Below are 25,091 nucleotides of genomic sequence, written 5' to 3'. Positions count from 1 at the left end.
GGGGTGACGATGTTAAGACACTCTTAAGTCATAAGTCCATGAACCAAGCCAGTTACATCCCAACTAACCACATAGCAAGCAACAGCAAGGCTCCAGCAGTAACATTTGAATGTTAAGCTGCTCCAGTATGACTAGGGATCTCTAATATCCTTGCCACAAAATCAGTTTCTTTGGGCAAGGACATAGCTGCTGTTTCACCCTGTGTCACATTCCTTTCAGAGGCTATAGCCTTTCGGAGGCAGGGTTCAATATGTCAACCTGCTAAGAGTAGTATGGCGAGCAAATTATGCAATCTAATCAATGCTAAAAAGAAAATCTTGCGGGTTGTTAGACTGGAAGGGTCAGGAATGTAGGAGCAGGTCAGAGTAGTGTAATGAATGCACCTCTGTGTGCTCAAGAGATAACTCCCTTGCCTAGGCTTTAAGAAATCAATCCGGCGGCTTTTGCGAGCACTAAATTCACTTTAAAGTGTGATAAAGAAAGAGTGCTTCATTCCTAAACTGCTGTGTGGGACCTTGTACACAAACATTCACTCTCTTTCATTACTCACAATAATTTGATTTCCTCTCCTTGCAAGGAGTCAGGCTGTGACATATGATTTGAGCCATCAGCACTACTCCCAGATGCAGAACGCACATTAGCAGCTGTAGTTGGGGAAAGGAGGCGGGTGCAGATAATGAATTTTGCCATGACCTTGACTACTTAACAGAGTGTGATGTGGATGGTTTTCTGCCACTATATGTCCATGCATTCCCTCATCAGAAACAAATGAAAATATTCAGTTCAGTAACTGCGCCAGATAATTCCAAGCCAGCCTTTCCCAATCTGATGCCCTCGAGATGATTTGGTACTAGAACAGCCATCAACCCTAGCCAGCACAGGCTGGCAAAGGCTTTTCCAAACCATATCTTCCGACATTAGCAAATTTTGTTGCTTTTTCTGCAGAGCTACAGCAGAAATTAGTTAGGATAACTGGTTTCTCCATAAACTAGCAGTAAGCAAAAAGGATACCCACCTTAAAGTACTGTTATAGAAATAGTTGGTGGTATTTGAGACCTAGCAGAATTCACAGAATGAATATATAAAGTAGTCCATAGTGTTGTAAATGGTGAAGAAAACATTTTTTGTTTAATGAGTGTTGTGTAGGTATTCTGATTTGTATTATAACGTACAAGCCATGGTTTTCCCAGTAGTGATGTATGGAAGTGCGAGCTGGACCATCAAGAAGGCTGATCGCCAAAGAATTGATGCTTTTGAATTATGGTGCTGGAGGAGACTCTTGAGAGTCCCATGGACTGCAAGAAGATCAAACGTATCCATTCTTAAGGAAATCAGCCCTGAGTGCTCACTGGAAGGACAGATCGTGAAGTTGAGGCTCCAATACTTTGGCCACCTCATGAGAAGAGAAGACTCCCTGGAAAAGACCCTGATGTTGGGGAAGATGGAGGGCACAAGGAGAAGGGGACGACAGAGGACGTGATGGTTGGACAGTGTTCTCGAAGCTACAAACATGAGCCTGACCAAACTGCGGGAGGCGGTGGAAGATAGGAGTGCCTGGCGTGCTCTGGTCCATGGGGTCACGAAGAGTCGGACACGACTAAACGACTAAACAACAACAACAAATTATAACGTACTGTACACTGTGATGTCGCGCTGTAACAAGAAAAATATACAGAGGCTTTAAATGCGTAAGTCATCATTGATGGGTCAAGTTTGTGTAAGTATCTTCATAAGTAGAGGACACTGAGGATGTTGACTGAGAGAAGCTAATACTTTTGGTCACTGAAACTTTTGATTTGCTGATATTCAGTACTTGTATATTCTGGGTTATTCACTTGAGTTGGTTATGGGTTTTGGGGAGATAAATAGGTTGCATGGTTTGTTTATTGGTTCATTATTTTTTCTTGATATAACTATACCTATTCACATGTATTCGTAATAAAACTCAATCAACATTGTTATAGGTCTTTAGGTGCTAAATGGCTGGGCTCAATAAATTTCATTAGAGCTTATGTAGGATGTCAAACCTGTGTGTGTGTGTGTGTGTGTGTGTGTGTGTGTGTGTGTACGTGTGTGTGTGTGTGTGTGTGTGTGTGTAATAGGTTGTGTAGACCCACTTCAAAGCCCCTGAAATTAGCATGTGTGAAGGCTAATTAAGTCAGACTCTGTGTGCTAAGCAGGGAGCCAGCTATTCCTAATCCCGTGGAATCAACAAATGTAAGACAAGTGTAAAAGCTAATTGACTCAGCCTAATTTCCGTTGAGATGATGGCCTGGGGATAATGATCCATTAGCACATCAAAAAGGTGGAGCATCTCCCCGAGTTGGAAAAGGCAGAGACAAGGAAAGCTTAGAAAGAACAGGGTGATGTAAGCTGACAGGAGGAAGTTAAGGGTCAGAGAGAGACGACTGATTTGCTGCTGAGCTGCAAGGCTGCAATGAGGGGAGAAACAGAAACCTTGTGGAACGTGGTGCTCCGAATTCCAGCTCTGTCTAGGCTCCAGACTGTATTTATGTGTAAATAAACCATATATCATAAAGACACTGCAGTCTCCGCTGTGCCTCATTTTTCCAAACTAAAACACAGACTCTGGGTTAGCACACCTGGGACCCATGGAATCTTGCACTGCTGTGGTGACTGGGGTGGTTTGTAGCACTATAGTAGGTTGGAACCTTCCAAACACTAAGCTGTCCCTTCCTTTCGCAATTGATGGGACTGGGGTTTTGAATAGTCTAATTATGGGTTTTTATATTTTAATGTGTATATTTTAATATTGGATGTATATTAATGTATATTTATTGTTGATATTTTAATATGGTGTGTTTTAATTATGGATGTATATGTTTTAATGGTTGTGATATTTTGGCATAGCTGGAAAAGGCCCTGATGTTGGGAAAGATGGAGGGCACAAGGAGAAGGGGACGACAGAGGACGAGATGGCTGGACAGTGTTCTCGAAGCTACCAGCATGAGTTTGACCAAACTGTGGGAGGAAGACAGGAGTGCCTAGCGTGCTCTGGTCCATGGGGTCACGAAGAGTCGGACATGACTAAACGACTAAACAACAACAAAGTATATAAATTTATATACTAGCTCTCTCTATATATATATAATAAAAGAAAGCTTTTTTAAAAAAAAAAAGCAGAACGGTTTTTATATGTATGTAGATTTCACCATAATTCTACTGGCTGTACCACTAGGTTTGTTGACTAAAGAAGAAATTATGACACAAGGAAACATCCTGTGTCCCATGAACAAGCCCATCTTGGTTATTCCTCCATTTCATTAAACTATTGGGGAAATACAGGAATCTGGACAAGTTTTACATAATGAATTTATGAAATGAGAACACAAGGTTTCAGAAAGCTATCTCATGCATGGAAATAAAAAAAAATCTAATCTTGCCAGAATATAATTTTTCTGAATCAAATAAAATATCACTCATTTCCACTAGACTATGTGAAGCATGTAAAAATAACTAATTTAACTTTGCAATTATGCTGATTTATCCTGTGCCTTAAGTGGCATACGAATCCTCGGGCATGTGATTTCTTGCTCTGTGGAGTGCTAGAACCAAAGGATACTTTTCTGCAACTACAAACATTTGGCTGAAATAACAGCAAAAGCTTCCTCATCTTCCCATAACAGCTTGTGAGATACTGTATTGCTCACTCAGCAACTAATTGTGGCAACAAACCATTTATTACTGTAGGAAGTAGAGAGTTCAGCCTATTCCCTTTTCTTCCCTGTTGCTCTCTGAATGCATCATTCACCTGATCTCTCTTGGCAGAGTGCGGAGGAAGAAATGGTCAAAAGCGTTTCAATTCCCAGAGTTCCCTGAAGTGAGAGTCTGATGTTCAGCTGCAAGTGTGAGGGAAATAGGGGTCTCCTTAATTCTCAGCACCCTTAACAAACTACAGTTCCCAGGATGCTTCAGGGGAAGCCATAACTATGAAATATATGTGGTGGCTAGATAGTCTTTTAGATATTGCATGTGTTTGCATTATTAATGTACTTGGATGACTTTGTATGATTTTATTGTTTAAACTTTTTTTAAAAAAACTTTTTATTTATACTTTTCAAATTTATACATTTCATTAATTTCACAATCATTTTCTCATTTCAAAGTCTGACTTCCTTCCCCCTATTTCTGTGGTTCCTTAAATTTATTTTTAAATTTCTTCTGCATATCCAAATTCATTTAATTTGCTCATTTCATTATCTACTTTAAATATAAACTCTTATGAAACTGCAGGTTATTATAATAACCCTGCCAATGTTTTTATCTGTTTGCAATTTACCTGTAAATATTCAATAAACCATTTCCATTATTTTATTTTAAAAAAGAATTGTTATCTTATTTCTTATTCTCCTGGTGAGTTTTGCCATTTCGGCATATTCCACAAGTTTTTGTATCCATTCTTCCTTTGCTGGGACTTCTGCTTCTTTCCATTTTGGGGCGAGTAGCATTCTTGCTGCTGTAGTAGCATACATAAATAAATTTCTATACACTTTAGGTAGTTTTGTCCCTAGAATTCCCAAAAGAAAAACTTCTGGTTGTTGTTTTTTTTACAACGGTTATTTTGAACATTCTTTTCAATTCATTATATAAGCTTTCACCTTATTACAAGACCGCCACATATGATAAAAATAACCTCCTTTCTCAATTTTATTGTTTCAGTTTATGCCAATGAAGACCAATAACAATAATAATATAGATAGGTAGCCGTGTTGGTCTGCCATAGTCAAAATAAAAAAATTCCTTCCAGTAGCACCTTAAAGACCAACTAAGTTAGTTCTTGGTATGAGCTTTCGTGTGCATGCACACTTCTTCAGATACACTGAAACAGAAGTTGCCAGATCCTTCTATATAGTGAGAAGGTGGGGAGGGGTGTTACTCAGAAGGGTGGTGGGAATGGGAGACATTGGATTCTTATCTCATTATACATGACTAAGCCATTTCTCACCTTCTCACCCCTTGCCTTTTCCTGTAAGACCTATTACAGTCGTTAAGAGTCGTCAACAGGCTCATCTCAGCTATCTGCCAATCTCCCATTCCCACCACCCTTCTGAGTAATACCCCTCCCCACCTTCTCACTATATAGAAGGATCTGGCAACTTCTGTTTCAGTGTATCTGAAGAAGTGTGCATGCACACGAAAGCTCATACCAAGAACTAACTTAGTTGGTCTTTAAGGTGCTACTGGAAGGAATTTTTTTTATTTTGAATAATAATATAGTGTGGATGTGACCACTGTGTACAGATGTTTATACAGAAAACCTCCAAGCTAAGATGGGCAAACTGGAGTGCTTGGTTTTAAAGGAAAGCACAGATGTGGGAATAACAGAAACCTGGAGAAATAGCAAGGAAACAGTGGGACACATCTACCTGACACATCTACCAGTGGCTACAATCTCTATAGAAAGGGCAGTGAAGGGCATACTGGAGTTGTTGTCACTCAATATTTCAAAGAGGAGACAGGCAGAATCCAACAGGAATTTTACTAAGGATATGCTACCTCGGACCCACCTCCCAAACCAAATCCCCATGGTTATCTTGAGACGGAGCATAGAATAAAGGATGCATCTGAACGATGAAATTTTGTAGTAATTGGTAACCAACTACCGTCATGAGAATTGGTAAATTTGCAGCCAGTACAGTTGTCGCAGGCTAGGGGAAATATGGTTCCATCAGTGAGAGTCTGTGAACATTCTTGCTGCTGCATTCCACAGGAATAGAAGCTTCCAAAGACTCTTAAAAAAAGAAAAAGTGTACTGCAGTGATACAATCTAGTTGTAGATGGATCCTCATAGAACACAAACTCCATTCCACTTCCTAGGTCTCGAGTTGTTCATTCTTCTTGTACTTTATTTGTCAGCAAGCCAGAAGATGACAACTGACTGGTGGACTATGGAATTTGCTGTGTGTCTATCTGATGACCAGATCAATCAAGCACATTTTCTGTCAGAATGTATCTCTCACAAAATTTGCCCCGTACTGAGTAAAACCTAGACCACTTACGTGACATAAGGAAAAATGGAAAATCTATGAACTTGACTCATATGAAATTGAAAGAAAAGTGGAAAGGGGTATTTGTAAAGACAACCATATCCACTTATTAGAATGCAGTATCCACTCTGGCCATCTGGAAAAAAAACAATAATATCCAAGAAACATGCACATTCTCTGTGGGGAAGGAAAACCCTCTTCCAAATAAGGATTTAAAAAACATTTTGAATGCCTTTTTTTTGTTTTTAATGATCTTTGAAGTGTCAGCTTCCTGCAGTACAAGAGACAGGTACTCTTCTGTGGAATGAATTGTGGAAAATAAAAATAGAGAAAAAGTTATGTTCAGCATCTGAAATGCATGGGTTTTTTTGTTGTTGTTTTTAAAATCTTTTGCATGTAGAATGCTTCCTGGCAGTCACAAAAGAAGGAAGACCCTTTAAAAACCTAACTGAAAAGAGCTATATTATCTCTTGCTATTTTTCACTGGGAATAGAGTCGTTTGCATGGTGCTGAGTCCCAGGGACCATTGTAAAAGTATATTGTAACAGTCCCATTGGAAGCCATCCTGGAGCAAGGAAGCCCAGTCACAGCAGAAGGAAGTCAATGTAGTCTGCCCAAGATAACCCAAGATCACAATGTTATCACTTCACCTACTGAGGTGCTACCGACAAGGCAAAATGTATCTCATGGAGGCTAAGACTATCAATGGCTACTAGCTACGATGGTTATATTATCTCTAGTACAGTGGTACCTTGGTTCTCAAACTTAATCCGTTCCAGAAGTCAGTTTCAAAACCAAAGCGTTCCAAAACCAAGGCACGCTTTCCCATAGAAAGTAATGCAAAATGTATTAATCCGTTCCAGACTTTTAACAACAATCCCCAAAACAGCAGTTTAACATGAATTTTACTATCTAACAAGACCATTGATCCATAAAATGAAAGCAAGAAACAATGTACTGCAGTCACACAATCAATCAGTAGCTGAACTGGGTACCACACTGTCTCACACACACACACACACACACACACACACACAGCCAGAAAATGCAAAATAAATAGCAAAAGCAGACAGACCTCAGCATAACACTCCAAACGGAAGCATAACACTCAAATTGTCAGCGTAACACTCCAAACGGAAACAGAAGTGTGACAATCAAAATGGAAGTGTGGCACTCAAATCGGAAGCGTAACACTCAAAACGGAGCACATTCAACTTCACAAAAAAGTTCACAAACTGGAACACTTACTTCTGGGTTTGCAATGTTTGGGTTCCAAGTTGTTTAAGAACCAAGCCATTTGAGAACCAAGGTATGTCAGGAGTTCAGCCTACACTCGAGTAGGACCCTGGCAGAGACACATGCCTGACTGGCATGTTCTCTCCCTCCTGGTCAATCATTCGGGAGCTTCAAAAGCTTTCTTCAGCCCAAACATCACAGCGACCAATGTCAACCGACGCCCGCATACTTAGGGATCCACAGAGTTTGTGCATCATGCATAACAGACCTCAGCAACTCAGCATTTTGGCTAATCTACTTTATTGACATATAAGCACATACGGAGCACTGCAACATGGCTCCCTCTCTCTAGCATCAGACAGCAAAGAGAAAGAACAAAGGACAATAGCCCCACTTCACAAAACACAGTAACACAAACATCCTGTCTCCGTCACTTCCCACTCTGTGGAGTCAAAACATATACCATCATATGAAAGACAACAATCCCATGACTGCAGTCATGGAGCAGGAATTCTAACAAGGTAGCACTGTATCAGAGAAAATATCCTCGGGAGACCAGTAGCCTGGGATCAGGAGTCAGGGACAGCTATTGCGCACTCCCATGAGCATCTGGTTGGTCACTGTGAGAACAGAATGTTGACTAGATGGGCCTTTGGTTTGTTCCCACAGGGATCTTCTGATACACTTAATGCCAGCAGATGAGAAAGATGCCCAAATCCAGCCTTCACGATTCTTGTCTCTGCTGCTATCAAGTGGACATCAACTTCCTGCTACTGAGGAAGGGGACAACAAACTTTTTTCCGGTTAATCCTCTGCCCTTGATGGCCGTGTTGCCACTGTAGGTTTGTTTCACGCTACACAATATTGCACACTGGAGACAATGCCATTACTTTTGAAATGCTGTTGACTTCTCCATTCCTTTCTTTTCTTCCTCCTGATGCCTGACTGCTACCTCTAAGATTATGGGTAACAGAAGGCAGATAACAGCCTGCAAAGTTTGTGGAGGCAGGCACGTGCGTTCTTTAGCTGTGCCTGTCTGCGCCAACACAAGTATTTGTCATACTTCTTGCTTATTACTGAAGTAAAGTGCCACCAATGAGGAAAGTGCCAGAGATATTTAGAAACTGGCAATGTGATCCAACTAGAATACCTCTGGGCTGTGTGCAGTGATACTTTGAAACTTCCAGCGAGTGATCAAAGGGACAGCCTACTGGCTTAGAGTGAGTGCTGCAACTGATAAACACCTAAAACTGTGGACTCTGCAAGCTGCACAAATCAGGAAATGACTTGCTTCACAGCAGACGCTGGGAAAATGTACCTTGCTCAATGTGCTTAGGCTGGATAATATATTTTAACACTTGTTTTCCCTTGCTTAGTTCTCTCTGGGGCATGGTTTGCTATCAGCTCGATGAGTGACACCTCATGAACAAAATTGGATGGGACAAGGGGAACCTATCCTATAAAAAGGAACTGAAAACAGGTTGTTTTTTAAAAAGAGAGATTTAATAAATAATGGTACCATGACCAGGCTAAGTAGAAAGGCATGAGATATCTACATCCTTTTCTTTAATGGTTTTTTTTAATAAAAAAATACCATTATATTATCCTATATTATGTGCATGATACAGTAGGTCAAATTATGTGCAAAGAAAAGTACTATGAGAGCAAGGGGTGCTTGTTTCACATGATTCTGCTGGCTCACCTAGAGCTACGCCTTCATTCATTTAGGGTAATTCACAACTGAAAGCAGGCTCCTATAAAATATCCTCAACTGGATGAGGAATATCATACACAAATGGGTGCTTTGTATACATTTCTCCAGCCTGATCCAACAGCTACATCTCTGTGTGTATAATTCTCCATGGCAGCCTTCCCCAATCTCATGCCTTCCCGATGGTTTGGACTACGTCTCCCATCATCCTTGACCATTGGCCAGATGAGTCAGATGGGATTTGCAGACCATTGGTCAGATGAGTCAGATGGGATTTGCAGTCTGAAATGTCCAGAGAGCACCAAGTTGGGTCAGGCTGCTCTGTTGGGTGAGGAAGCCAATTCCACATCTCCAAGGGTTTGAAATGCAAGTCTCCTTAGGATTCCACTTCTTAAATTTGCCATCTAATATCTTTACGTATTTGTTGAAGTTATATTGAAAAGTGAAGTTAGTACATTATCTGGTGGGAGGAAGAGAATAGCTCCACTGAGAATCAATGAAACTTCAAAGCAGAGACAGGGGACATGTGGCCCTCCACAGGTTGGACTCCAACTTCCATCAGACCCAACCAGCACTGCCTTTCATCAGGGATGATGGAAATTTATAGTCCAAGAACATCTGGAGGGCCACAGGTTCCCCACCATGCTCTAAGGCCAACCTGGATGAATGAGGAGAAGCTGCCCTCGATGGAGAAAACAGTAGAGTTTTGACACCAATAATACACTAATGACTTTTTAGCCACAGGTGGCGCTGTGGGTTAAACCATGGAGCCTAGGGTTTGCCGATCAGAAGTTTGGTGGTTCAAATCCCTGCGATGGGGTGAGCTCCTGTTGCTTGGTCCCTGCTCCTGCCGACCTAGCAGTTCAAAAGCACGTCAAAGTGCAAGTAGATAAATAGGTACCACTCTGGCAGGAAGGTAAACGGTGTTTCCGTGTGCTGCTCTGGTTCGCCAGAAGCGACTTAATCATGCTGGCCACATGACCTAGAAGCTGTCTGTGGACAAACACCGGCTCCCTCGGCCTATAGAGCGACATGAGCGTGCAACCCCAGAGTCGACTGGACCTAACGGTCAGGGGTCCCTTTACCTATCAGCCTAAAAGGTCAAATATATTACAACAGGGCTACCGGGAATTCCCTAGAATATGAATATGCACACCATGTCCTGAAGTAGGCTGATTAGTTCTAGCATTTTTTTCATATTAGGAAAGATTTTCAATAATGGTCATGGTTGCCTATAGGGGCATTTCCCCTCTTCCTCCCCAAACCCCTTACACAATGCACATGTGCCAAAGAAACCAGTTTATTTTCTTCTTCTTATGACATTTTCTTTGCAGCTTCTGCTTTTTGCCTGGCGATGCTCAGGCACATTTCCAGCATGATTCCTGGCTGTGGGGAATCTTCATTCAGATGGGCTTTTCTGCTTCAAAGCAACTGATCATTCCGTTACCAGCTTCATTAGTATAAATTACTGGACCATCTCTCTTGTCCCCTGAGTCTTACTAAAGGTAGCTGTGCAAGGAAATTAGATCAAAGTTAAAGCTTAAGTGCAATAAAACACTACTAAACTTTCTTGAGAAGCACGGAGAGAAATATACAGGCATTGTATGTGAAATATAATTTTTAATGACTCTCATAAATAATACGCTAATCTCATTTTCTTTGCACTAAGCCTTCTCATTTTCACTGGGAGCAGATTTACAGGATGTGAGTTCTGTAATTAAGGCAACTATGATTTTTTTTGTCTTTCCAGGTTAGGGTAAATCCCTTTTGTTTATGCCCACCAGCTACATATTGACCATCTTCATTTGTATTAGCAAAATGATGCTGTATTTTAATTAAGTAAATAGAGTTTCTCATTAGGCTAACACTTTGCAAATGTACTCAGGGCACATTATGTTTGAAAGTGTTCTTTATCATCCGGCTTAGCCTTCTGCACATGTCGTGTGCAATTACCAAGCCCTGCTAGCAACTCCAAAGTCCACCAGAAGAACATCTTTGCTGGACTACATGGCTACAAGAAAAGAGAGCTATTTTTTCCAATTATGGCATTTGAAATATAATGCATATGCCATAGTTGGAATATTTCAAAGCACCTGCAACCTTATATGTGAATTGCATCCTTGTAGTGGGCTTCTATGCATGTCTACTCAGAAGTAAATCCAATACTCCCAGGCAGTCAGTAGTGCAGTGGTGCTTATCTGAACACCCATCGCCAGCATTGCTGCAGCTTACTGGTGGTAGGGCTGATGTGGTGCAAAAGCACCAGTGCAACTAATCCAGCACTCTCACAGGTGTGTTTGCATTATGCCAGCCTCACTGCCCCTCCTCTCCCTTCTGGTAAGCCTCAGGTAAGCATTGCCACCCTACCCTGCCAAGTACCAATGTTCCCAAGTAAGCATGTAAAGGGAGTGCATCCTAAGCATATTAATAACTGGACATTATTTGGTGGAAATGAGTATTTATTTGAGCTCTGCTGCAGCTCTTGAAAGTGGTGGGCCTGAAGTTCATAAGATTCAGCTACAGAAACTATATGCATTTTCTCTACCTATGCATGGCCTAGTACTGCTACTACACCTGAACCTAAACACCAGGTTGTTCATTACATGCTTGGACTAAAGTGGGTGATTTACCCACTTCCTGAACACCTCAGAGTTTCCTGTTTCTTCCACATGACTTTTACCTGTATACAATACAACAGCGTATGTATAGACCAGCAGCAACTGTGTGCCCATATATAATTCCCCCCCCCCCAAAAAAGCTGAAATTCCAGGGATCAATTATTTGGCAGGGAAGGTTGTACAGGAGACATTGTCCTGTGCAGTGCTGCTCCACAAGAGAATTCTCTGCAGATGAGACACCTGCAAAAGAGTAAAAAAAGAAAAAGGTAAAGGACCCCTGGACAATTAAGTCCAGTTAAAGGTGACTATGGAGTGTGGCGCTCATCTCACTTTTCAGGCTGAGGGAGCCGGCATTTATCCACAGACAGCTTTCAGGGTCATGTGGCCAGAGTGACTAAACCACTACTTGTGCAACTGGGCACTGTAACAGAAACCAGAGTGCACAAAAACAGTTTATCTTCCTGCCGCAGCGGTAGAAGGTAAAGGAAAAGGACCCCTGACAGTTAAGTCCATTCGCAAATGACTCTGGGGTTGCGGCGCTCATCTCGCTTTACTGGCCGAGGGAACCGACGTTGGTCGATAGACAGTTTTTCTGGGTGATGTGGCCAGCATGACTGAGCCGCTTCTGGCGAAACCAGAGCAGTGCATGGAAATGCCGTTTACCTTCCCGCCAGAGCTGTGCCTATTTATCTATTTGCACTTTGATGTGCTTTCGAACTGCTAGGTTGGCAGGAGCTGGGACTGACCAATGGGAGCTCACCCCATTGCGGGGATTTGAACTGCTGACCTTCCGATCGGCAAGCCCTAGGCTCAGTGGTTTAGACCACAGCGCCTCCTGCATCCCTGCTGCAGCGGTACCTGTGTGCTTTCAAACTGCTAGGTTGGCAGAAGCTGGGACAGAGCAACAAGAGCTCACCAATATCAAGCGGATTCAGACGGCTGACCTTTTGATCGACAAGCCCAAGAGGCTCAGTGGTTTAGACCACAGCGCCACCCACATCCCTTCTGCAAAAGAGTAGTCTTCACCAAACAGGATAGGTGCAACGGCTGTTGAGAGGAAGCATTCATTATGTGGGGCTGACTGTCATGCGAGATGGAAAGTCAGGCGGCACTGGGCTCATACCTTCTCCCAAGAAAATGCAGCTCTCAGTCAGGTAGGTAGAAGACAGCTGAACTCCCCCCCCCCCAGGCATGTCCAACTGCTTGGTCATTCCTAATGTAGCCCTTTGAATCTTGACCACTGGTGATTTGATTTTATTGATTCAAAATGATATTTTAAAAGTTAAATGAAATGAATTGATATTATACATATCTGAATACCAAATAAGAGCATAAGAATAGTCTGCTGGATCCCGTCACTGATCCATCTGGTCCAATCTCTTGTTCTAACAGTGGCCAACTGGATGCCTATGGAAAACACTTGAGCAGAATCTAAGGACAGCAGTACTCAACCCATCTGTGACTTCCAACAACTGGTATTTAAAGGCATACTTCCTCTGACAGTGTAGGTGGAACATAACCTCATCCTCCATGAGTTTGTCTAATCCTCTTTTGAAGCCATCCAGGTTGGTGGTTGTCAGCATCACCCTTGAGCCAGTGCCACCGACTGGACTCATCCACTTCAGCCCGACTGGGCCAGGCAAGCTGGGGTAGCACTTCCAGAGACCACCTTCTGCACCGGAACAGGTCAAAGTGCTGTGGACTCACAACTCAGAGTTGTGAGCACCAGATTCACTCCCGAAGACAGTCGTTGCACAGCAGAGTACAGCAGAGCATAAACCACTCGGAGAACAGCTCTGTAGAATAACTACTTTTATTTTATCTACAACTATCATACAAACTATATACAGAGCTAAGTGGAGAAGATGAACTGCACTGAGTGTCTGCAGCTGCTCTTAGCAGCAACCTTATCTATACAGAGATAACACTCTGCCTCTCTAACACTCAGTCTCTCTCTTTTGATGTGAGGCTGGAGTGGAATAAGTAGTGAGCAGAAACCATCCCCCTCCTCCATGGAGAATCAGCAGAGAACATCAGCAGATTCTTGGAATGGGAGGGGTGAAATCTCCTCAGTGGTCACCACTACGATTTCTAGGAATGAAATCCAGAGGTTAACTATATGTTTTTTGAAGAAGTGCTTTCTTTTGTCTGTTCTGCATCTTCAGTTTCTTTGAATGTCTTCAGTTTCTTTGGATGAAAAATAGCAAATTCATGGAACAATCCATCAGAATCAGTCCCCCATGTGCAAGTGTCCTTGTGCGGGATTGTATATTTCCCTACTTGTTCTCCACGCAAACTGCATCTGCAGTTTCTTTGGATTAAAAAAAAAGCCCCAAATCATGGAACAATCCATCAGAATCGGTCTCTCACGTGCAAATGTCCTTGTGTAGGGTTGTAGAAGACAGGTGTTTCCTTTCTTGTTCTCCAAGCACAATGCTTACACTATTCTATAAGTTTTTCCGAATCTACACAGATTTGCTTATGTGTTAAATATGAATTGATTGGTCCAGTTAAGATCTGACCATCTCACAAATATTCATGAGAAGTATATTACAAATACAATAACACCTGCAATAATTTTAGATACCAAATAGTATGACGTATACATTGATAAAGTGGTTCTCTTTCCTTTCTGCTGCAATTTTTCATAGTAAGCAGATACGGTGACAACATGTTTAATCTTTCTTACTATCTCTTCCGACTGTAGCTAAAGCATATGGATAGCATTTTTAATGAAACTCTACAGTTCCATAGAGAGAATTTATTGCTGCCTTGTCCTCGAGGTAGCCCGTTATAAATTGGACAATTCATTTCAAAAGATACTCTTTTTATAATAACAATCTCAAACAAATTAATGTTCAAACTCTCTGGATATTTTAATTTCTGAAATAAATCTCCTGTGGGCAACCAGTAACCCTTCCCCCCTTCTTATTGCATCTCTCCATGGAAGCAAATTCATTCTACCCCTTCACTATTGCTTTTCATAAAGTGGGCGAAAGTAGATTAGGATTTGTATAAATCTGCAGAAATAAAACATTTATTTGTGAACTCCAGTTTACAATATTGCCCAGAAAGCATGTTTCTAAGCCAGCATGATTCCTAGTGAAATACGGAATGCTTTGCCCTAATGATACAACCTGCAGCCCTGTCCTATGCATGTTAATATACTAATTATTTCAGAAGGGTTTATTTTCAAGTAAGCACTTATTGGATTGGGGCACTAACAATCAACCTATCTACACAGCCTATCTACATTATGAAATTGAATTAGGCCCGGAAAGAAGAAGCCTTTCTCCATGCTAAAACACAACTGCAAATCAAAGGTGTATGTTGGGTGCGGGGGGAGCTGGTATGCTCCTATCTGCTGCCCAATTCTCACATTTTACATTAGCCTAATTATAATGCCCGAAGAGAGGTTTTGGTAACGATAAAAGCCTCTGAGCCAAGATGAACTGAGCTACGGTGCTTACGCTAAAAGGAAAAAATAAATCACAGGCACAATGAGCATATCAGAAACCTGGTGTAATAGAAAGGATGGGGGAGATGCAACTATCCCTGGAAACAAAAGTATGGAAAGGAAAGCCTATTGTGGGGTTTTGCTCCTCTGTCAATCAAGAAGTGTAAAGAATCCAATGAACTGGAGACAACCTGAAGAAGCACTGTGGGTGCTGGCAGACCACAAGATTAAGCAGGGAGCAATCGGAAGTGACCTCTCTTTTCAGGAAAAATTGCCAGAGCTCTCAGAATCAGACCAAATTTTGGCTTGGGTTTTGGGGGTTTTCTGAAGCCAGTGCAGAACCCCGGGAAATACCCTCTTAACTTTTTTAAAAATGAATACTCTACAAAGAGAGATCAAGCATTAATCAAATATATATAAAAAAGAATTGTCTTATAAAAACTTCAGTATATGGTGTCCAACTGAGAGAGAGAAGAAGAAGAAGAAGAGTTTGGATTTGATATCCCGCCTTTCACACCCTTTAAGGAGTCTCAAAGCGGCTAACAATCTCCTTTCCCTTCCTCCCCCACAACAAACACTCTGTGAGGTGAGTGAGGCTGAGAGACTTCAAAGAAGTATGACTGGCCCAAGGTCACCCAGCAGCTGCATGTGGAGGAGCGGAGACTCAAACCCGGTTCCCCAGATTACGAGACTACCGCTCTTAACCACTACACCATACTGGCTGAGAGAATATTATTTTGCAGAATTGGATTCTCACATTTTAGAAGCCATTGTGGCAAGTTTCAGGCATCAATCCAGAACATCCAGCTGTGGCATGTCGTTCTAGAGCTTCCTGTAGCTGCAAATTCCATGAGGCATAACTACTTATAAAAATGTTGTAACAGTTTCTATCAAACAGTTATCAGAGAGCCTTTCAAAACTTCCAGGCCCTCTGTGCCATGCCTGCTACTCATAGTCAATCACTTTGATCCAATGAGAGTGATTCAGACATGGAAACAGATCCTAGATTTGGATAACTACCACTGTCATTTGTCCCTTAGTTTAGACCACCACTAGCATCAGAACTCCACCACACCCTTTTAGGCTTAGCTAGGCCTTAGGGGACATGGGTGGCGCTGTGGGTTAAACCAAAGAGCCTAGGACTTGCCGATTAGAAGGTCGGTGGTTCAAATCCCCGTGACGGGGTGAGCTCCCGGTGCTCAGTCCCAGCTCCTGCCAACCTAGCAGTTCGAAAGCACGTCAAAGTGCAAGTAGATAAATAGGTGCCGTTCCAGCGGGAAGGTAAACGGTGTTTCTGTGCGCTGCTCTGGTTCGCCAGAAGCGGCTTAGTCATGCTGGCCACATGACCCAGAAGCTGTACGCTGGCTCCCTCAGCCAATAAAGTGAGATGAGCGCCGCAACCCCAGAGTCGGCCACGACTGGACCTAATGGTCAGCGGTCCCTTTACCTTTACCTAGGCCTTAGGTGCTTACTTGAGGTGCTGATTCTCCTGAGCCAGGATACCTTGAGAGAAGCAAGTTATGTGCATCAGCATCCATATAAATAGCTTCTTGTTGTGTGTGAATAGCTCCACAAGGGTGTGGATCTGTATTTACAGATCTAAAGAAAGACTAAGGACTAGGCATTTGGAGGACTGAGGGTATCTTGCTTCTGCTTTTTTCATGTTAGGATTCTGTGGGAACTTCAGTATGTAATTTCCTGGGTTTGTAAGTGGGGCAGGAGTGGCAGTAGGTAGTGGCTTATGCAAGTGGGAGGGCATGCAAGAGAGGTCTTGTGGATAATGTGGTTTTCTCCCATGGAAGGGGGCACAGGAATGCAACCAAAATAAATATACAGGATATTTTTTTAAAGAGCCATAATAGCTGGAATAGTTGCACTCAATTTCTCTGAATATATTAGGAGCTCAAGTGCAGTTAGCTGAAGCCATTAAATGGATTTTGCACAACATGTCATAGCAGCATCACACACTGAATCAATTTGCAATACAGAGGTTACATTTTTAATATGGACATTTGCACACTATTAAAAGGTTGCCGTAAACACAAATTGGACGCTTGGTAGAAGATTAATCATTTACAGCTCATATAACATGCATTTTAAAGGATGTTATTATGAAAGAATCCTAAATGAACAAATTCCATATAGGAAGGGAAACCCTTTATTGTATAACTTTAAAAACCATACACAGGAAACCCTGACAAGTACTGTAAATAAATTAGATTATACCTTCTTTTAGAAGTGAATTTGGAAGTAAATATGCAAAGGCAGCAAACAGAATTATTATTATTATTGCAAAGCCCTACAATTGAAAATAAAGTGTTTATAAGAATATATGCACTTATGCACATGTTTGTTTTTAAATGTATAAAAATTCAGTTGTGCTACATTTTGTACAGTAAAAATGAGGCTGTGCCTTATTTGAGATGATGTTTGTGTAGGAATTTGGCCTTCACAGGAGAAAGGCATTTCGTTTGGGCCTGAAGAATGGACATAAGTTTGAACAGAAGGACCAGAGGGCCTGTCATCACAGACAGAAAGAAGAGTCTTGAGAATAAGCAGCAGTTCATCTAAGGACACTGTACTATAACAGCATGGGAACTACATTGTATTACAATACTTCAACATTTGTTCTAACTACCCAAGTACTATATCCTGATAGTTGTGTTTATATATATATATTTATCTTTTACACACTACAAGTGTGCTGTCCCCAGGCACACTCAGGGAAGGTTTTGTCAGTTTCAGTTATTTCAGTTTCTCATTTTCCCAGTCATAAATTCGGTTCTCCGCATTTTGTAGCAATTGGTGTTGTTGTTGTTTAAATCTGCCTGAAAACTCATCAGCAAGTCTCTTAATCAATGCAGTTTCGTATTCAGTTCTGACTAATGTACAGTGGCACCTCGGGTTAAGAACTTAATTTGTTCTAGAGTTCCGTTCTTAACCTGAAACTGTTCTTAACCTGAGGTACCACTTTAGCTAATGGGGCCTCCTGCTGCCACTGCGCCACCGCTGCACAATTTCTGTTCTCATCCTGAAGCAAAGTTCTTAACTCAAGGTAATATTTCTGGGTTAGCGGAGTCTGTAACCTGAAACATATGTAACCTGAAGCGTATGTACAGGTACCACTGTATATATTTTTTTGCAAGGAACACCCCCCGCCGCTACCACCCAATATAATGCACGTCTGCATGTTATTTTCACTGAGATCTATGCACACCTCCCCCTAACACGTGCATTTTGTAAGCATTGTTTAGTTGGAGAGCAGCATCACACAATTCGGACAAATTCAAATTTCGACGGATAACTGTGCTTCTGTTTGCACATTTTTTTGAAAAATGTAAATTGGATAGATTTGGTTTCAAATGCATAAGGAATCAAATTTCTCCTCCATCGCTGCTCAGGAATAACACAAGAACAGCTTTGAGGTTTACAGCTTTCAGGAAATTTGAGTGTGTGTGGACAGAAGAGCAGGTGCAGGATCTAATCATCTAATCATCTAATCAATGTGCCACTGGACAAAATCCGTCCCTGGAATGTCCCCGTATTTCATTTAATGTCCCCGGATTTATATTTTAAGTGTTGTAGATTTATTAGTAGGGAATGAATGTAGTGTGATCGGTTCAACGGCACAAGACACATCATATGGGGACTTCCGGTGAGGCAAAATGGTGGGTGTCAGAGCAGCAAGCAGCTTCTCAAGCCAGCCAGAGCCAACTTTGCTACCAGGGTGGCTCCAGGCTGCTGAGACTGCCACTGCCACCGCCACTGCCAAGGGGGAACCGGGGGCACCCGGTGCGTCAACTGGGGGAACCACTGACACACACACCCCTGTGACCCAAATTGAGCCGGGAGCAAGAGTGCCCGGCCGCCCAGCCAACTGCCCAGCGGCGCTCCGGGGCCAGGAAAACCCCAGAGCCGATACAAGGAGGAGAAGGAGGAGGAGAAGAAGGAAGAGAGAGAAAGAGGAAGGAGAAAAAAGAGGGGAGCCCCGACCTTGCTGCACCGCTGCTGAGGAGGAGAGGTAGGAGAGGGCAAGGACATGTGGCCGAGTCCAGGCCCGACCCAAGCCTACTCCCCATGTGACAGAGGAGACCACAGAAGAGAATATATTTTTTTAAAAAAATAACTTTTTTAATATATATTTTTTCCAAAATAAAAGTGTCCCTGGATTCTTTGAAAAAAATCTGGTAACTTTATCTTAGAAGGAATTCCTCTTGAGAAAAGGCCCGTTTTCAGATGGTGCTGTCTATCTACACATTTTCTAAGTGTTTGTATTTAAAAAAAATAAGAATAATAACCACTGACTTTAATTTAATTGCAACCTTATTCCATACAGTCCCAGTGCAGTGGGGAAGCCAGTCGCAGGGGGCCAACTTTGCAGCAGAAATCATATTGCAAAGATAACAAATGAAATGGGCTTAAAACTCCAAAGGAGGATAGTGGAGTGAGACTACATAATATCCATGCAGATGGAAGAATCAATGTCATTTAAGGCTAATAAAGACTCGGGAGATAAAATGTGTCCAGTTCCGGGCATTCTTCACATCACTGGGAATTCTGTAACTAATACAAGAAGAACAAGGGATAGCCCCAAACAAAGTATGTGCATTTACTTAGATGCGTCGTTTGCATGACATGGCACTTTATGAATATTCAGGCACACTGATAGAGATGGAAAACACTGGTATAACGTCTCTAAGCATTTGGTCATTCAACAGTTATGTTTCATTTGGCTATTTTAATTCATTCGTATATGTGCAAATTAAAATTACCCACTGATTAGCATTAAGGATGAGTTAACGTAAAACATCCAAGAGGCAGTAAATAAATAAAAAAATAGCAATCAGAACATTTTGAAATCTGCTGTGTTGACATATATTTGACTTTCATGAGTATGCTGCAGATAGAGGATTCATTAAATTAGTGTATATGGTTGAAGTTTTGCACCCGGGCTACATACACATTAGTGGCTTGAAACGTGACGAGGTCGCTTTTTGCAAATTACATGGAAACTTGTGCTATGTTCCACTGTATTTATAGAAGTGAAAGTTCTTTTGAGTTGCACTGGCAGCCAAATAGCTACAGGACTAAGTTTGAGGTGCTAGTTCTGGTGTATAAGGCTTATATAGCTTGGGACCAGCACACCGAAAATATTGTTTTATATACATAAATGATCAGGTGCTTCTGCAGATGCCCTCCTATCAGGAGATCTGATCCACGCAATATGAGAAGTGGGCTTTAACTGTCATGGCACCTATGTTTCAGAATTCCCTCCCATTTAATATCAGTCACCATCTCTGCTATCTTTCATTGCCTGCTAAAGACCTTCCTCTTTTAACTGGTAGAGCAATTTACCAGTCTGCATCTGTAACAGAATTGGTGTTGTTGTTGTTGTTGTCTTGTGTTTTTGCTGCCCTGGGCCCCTTTGGTAGGGAGGGTGGGATATAAATTTAATGAACATATATATGCTACAGTGTGTGGGGGGGGAATAGCTCCCAGATAAATTAATATAATACCAAATAGATTTTTAAGTTTCTTTTTAAAATCCAAATAAAATGAACCGCCAGATGAAATTAGAAATGTTTGGAGATGGAAAAAGTTACCTTCTAAGGGTGGAATATCACTGGTATGACAAAGTAATAACAAATGATTTAAAGGAGTCTATTTATTAAAAGGAAAGCTGTATTATGACAACAGTTGTACTGATTGCTGATTCTTAAATAGACACAGCATGGTATGTATTTTGATGTTTCAAAACTTACTGGGTTTTTCCTCAAATTTATCTGGAGTATCTTAAACTGCATTGGGGGGGGGGGCAACTGGATTGAATCTTAAAATCCCAACAGGAACTGCACTGGATAAAAATGTAGGAAAAACTGTGTATGAACGGAATATATGATTTGGAAGGGCCTTATTGAATTATATGTCATACAGAAAGCTCCCAATGATCCATCTTCAGCAATGTGAACCTTCTGATCAGTGTTTAAGGCTGTTTTGCTGCAGATTATAAGGAGTAACCTTTCCTCCCCCCTCAGTGAAGTCTTTCAGCTATCAGTTTTCCTTTTAAATTACTGCAGAGTACAATCGATATCTTAAAAATGAGGAATGATTTGGTGTACCTACCACCTGATTGTATGGATTTTCATTTGGAAGTACTATGCAACACTATCCATTTTTGTTTGTTTGTTTGTTAAATTTGTATCCTGCCTTTCTGCAAAACTAATAATTTCATTATGGTACTATAATGAGTTAAAATGTTATTCCCTTGAATTGAAAACAACAACCTTTCTTCGGGGAAGTACTTTCACAACATTATACCATATTGGATCTCTAATGATACTAGTGAAAGGATCTCATTAAGAAGTTGATGATTTCTCATTTAAAAGGCACCTATTACTTCCTTTGATAATAATCGTAATTCTAAAAGTATGTCATTCTTCATTCACTTGGTTAAAAAAAGAACAATGGAAGTGGAATGTACATTTTCCTAGAAAGTCCAGATTCATCTGATCCAATAACCAAGGAGATATTCGACAAGACAACTATTCGTTCAATAGTGCTGCTGCTATTGCTCTGACATTTAATAAAATATACTATATAGAACACTGAGGCAATCACAGATGGTTATCACATGGCAATTTAGTACAGTGTGAATAACCCATGAAAGGAGCTGCTATGCACATACATCCTATTATATTGCTGCTTCCTCAAATAGAGGCAGCCAGCCATGTTTGGTGAAGTGATCCAAGTTTGTAGCATCCAAACAAGTCTTACACTGAACACTGGGAGCTATCATAAGATGCAAACTTTCTGGGGCAGGAGAAGGTCACATTCAACATACCTGAGCATTCCCTAATATCAAAAGTTCCTTCCCTGTTAAATAGATTCTGCTCCAACTTTATACCTGATCTACTAGGTGTAAGGAGTCTTTCGCTGGTGGAATATTCAAGCATATCCACTCTCATTAGCATTCTGGATGATGATAATGATGATTTTTTTTCTAGGAATAAATGGCACCTGTGTTGGCATTCCAATGTTTGCTGCCACTCTGGAACAAACAAAAAGCAAGAAAGAAAAACAACAGCATTATTTTGAAAAAGTTAAAAGGATAACACCCCCCAAAAATTTACAAATTCCAACATCTAACAAATGAATTAACAACACGACTGAATATAAGGCAACAGTGAATATTGAAATTCATCTGGAATAATAAAAGATCACAGCTATAAATGAGAATTCTACATGATGAGAAAGGAAAGAGAAGGACTTGGAGTTCCAAATTAAAATTTATTCTACAGTACAGATCATATATCTTGGCTAATAGACTGGATTATATTTCTATACAGTATTTCTGCAAGAGCTTCGTAGAAGTTGCCTTGCATGTACAGTGGTACCTTGGGTTACATACGCTTCAGGTTACATACACTTCAGATTAGTCTCCGCTAACCCAGAAATAGTGCTTCAGGTTAATAACTTTGCTTCAGGATCAGAACAGAAATTGTGCTCTGGCGGCGCGGCAGCAGCAGGAGGCCCCATTAGCTAAAGTGGTGCTTCAGGTTAAGAACAGACCTCCGGAACGAATTAAGTACTTAACCCGAGGTACCACTGTATGCAAAAGACAATAAAATCACATTAAAAAATGCTATCCTGCCAAATGAAAGCAGCACTCAGTCCATCTGCTGCCCTACTGCTTTGTAAGCTGTGCACATTGTATATTTCGGCACAGCCAGACACAGTCATGTACAATGAAGGAGAAAAAGTAGGCCAACCCTTGCATAATGCAAGAGAGTCGCTAAGAGAGTAGGGGCTCTGAATAGGAAACCTTAGAATATGAGCATCCATACTTGTTACAAGGCAATCTTCTTGAATATATAGATAGACTTCCACATTCAAAATATTTCTGTATCTCAGCCCAAAGGTTAGAATGGATTCCAGAAGTTTTGCTTCATAAATCAGTCCTCCTGCACAGCTTCCATCCAGCACAGCTTCTTGGGTAGACTTCTCAAATTGATGATGACACCCAGAGGCCGAGCTCTGCTTTTATTTTAATTTAACGTAGATATTCCCAGCTCCTGCCAACCTGGCAGTTTGAAAACATAACAGCGTGAATAGATAAATAGGTGCAGCTGTGGCAGGAAGGTAAATGGCGTTTCTGTGCACTCTGGCACTCATCACGGTGTCCCGTTGCACCAGAAGTGGTTTAGTCATGCAGGCCACATGACCCGGAAAGCTGTCTGTGGACAAACACCAGTTCCCTTGGCCTCAAAAGTGAGATGAGTGCCACACCCCATTGTCGCCTTTGACGTGACTTAACCATTCAGGCATCCTTTACCCTTTACCTTTACCTTTACTTTTACAAACAAGCACCAAGACCTGGAAGCATACAGGTCACTCAAGCTTCCTGTCGCTTCCAAGCTACATATACAGGTGTATATTCACACAAAGATCCACTTCCCATAAACATTTGAGTTACAAAATAAAAAAAATTCTTCCAGTAGCACCTTAGGTAAAAGTAAAGGGACCCTGACCATTAGGTCCAATCGTGGCCGACTCTGGGGTTGCGGCGCTCATCTCGCTTTATTGGCCGAGGGAGCCGGTGTACAGCTTCCGGGTCATGTGGCCAGCATGACTAAGCCACTTCTGGCGAACCAGAGCAGCACATGGAAATGCCGTTTACCTTCCCTCCAGAGTGGTACCTATTTATCTACTTGCACTTTGATGTGCTTTCGAACTGCTAGGTTGGCAGGAGCAGGGACCGAGCAACAGGAGCTCACCCCGTCACAGGGATTCGAACCGCTGACCTTCTGATTGGCAAGTCCTAGGCTCTTTGGTTTAACCCACAGCGCCACCTGCGTCCCTTAGCACCTTAGAGACCAACTAAGTTTGTTATTGGTATGAGCTTTCCTGTGCAAAAAATGAAAAATGGGACTTTCCTCCCAAAGAGAAGCTCAACAAGTTTGTCCTGAACCCCCTAAAAATGCGACTTTCCACCCTAAAAAAAACTTTGACCTGAAGCCAAAAGGTCTCCAAAAACTCCCAAACAGATTTGTGATGAGGTGCTGCAGGAGAAAGGAGGATTTTTTTTGGGGGGGGGGGTTCTACTAACAGTATCCATTCCCCTGGCAGATGGAGAGCATGAGATTTCATCTACTACATTTACAACAATTATATATATAAGACAATACTAAGAACAGGATGACAGGGACAAATTTATTTTAGCTAAGCCATCTCATTTTTGTAGCTGCTCTCCCTCCTTTGGTGACCTCAGAAGAAATCTGGATGGTTTTCCACTTCTTTTCAAGGAGGCTGAACGAGACTTCTATGCGTTTCCCACCCCCCTCATCTGGACTATAGGATTGAGCCCACAAATCTGAGGCTTTTCAGCGCAATTAAAATCTTCATGTGAACTAGGTAGATAGTCAAAGGTGACTTTCAGGCCAAGCAAGGGAGCCGGTGTTTGTCCACAGACAGCTTTCTGAGTCATGTGGCTAGCATGACTAGCACTGGCCCCAACTTGGTGGAACGCTCTGTCTCATGAGACCAGGGCCCTGCGGGATCTGATCTCTTTCCGCAGGGCCTGTAAGACAGAGTTGTTCCGCCTGGCCTTTGGATTGGAGCCAATTTGATTCCCTCCGTCCCCCTTTTCCTTTTTCCTTTTTTCTTTTCCTTCTCCTGCAATGAGGCTCCATTTTAATATTTTAATGTTCCATTATTTTAATGTATTTTATTTTTGTTTTTAAGTTGTAATCACTCATCTTGTTTTTATTATTGCTTGTAAGCCGCTCTGAGCCCGGCCTTGGCTGGGGAGGGCGGGGTATAAATAAAAATTTATTATTATTATTATTATAGCATGACTAAACCACTTCAGGCACAACGGAACACCATGATGGAAACTAGAGCACACGGAAACGCCATTTACCTTCCCGCCACAGCAGTATCTGTTTATCTACTTGCACTGGTGTGCTTTAGAACTGCTAGGTTGGCAGAAGCTGGGACAGAGCAACAGGAGCTCACTCCGTTGCATGGATTTGAACCGCTGACTTTCTGATCGGCAAGTCCAA

The sequence above is a fragment of the Podarcis bocagei genome (genome assembly GCF_964188305.1).
Source record: "Podarcis bocagei genome assembly, chromosome: 3".
In the NCBI taxonomy this organism is placed as follows: Eukaryota; Metazoa; Chordata; class Lepidosauria; order Squamata; family Lacertidae; genus Podarcis; species Podarcis bocagei.
This window is presented reverse-complemented; position numbering follows the sequence as displayed.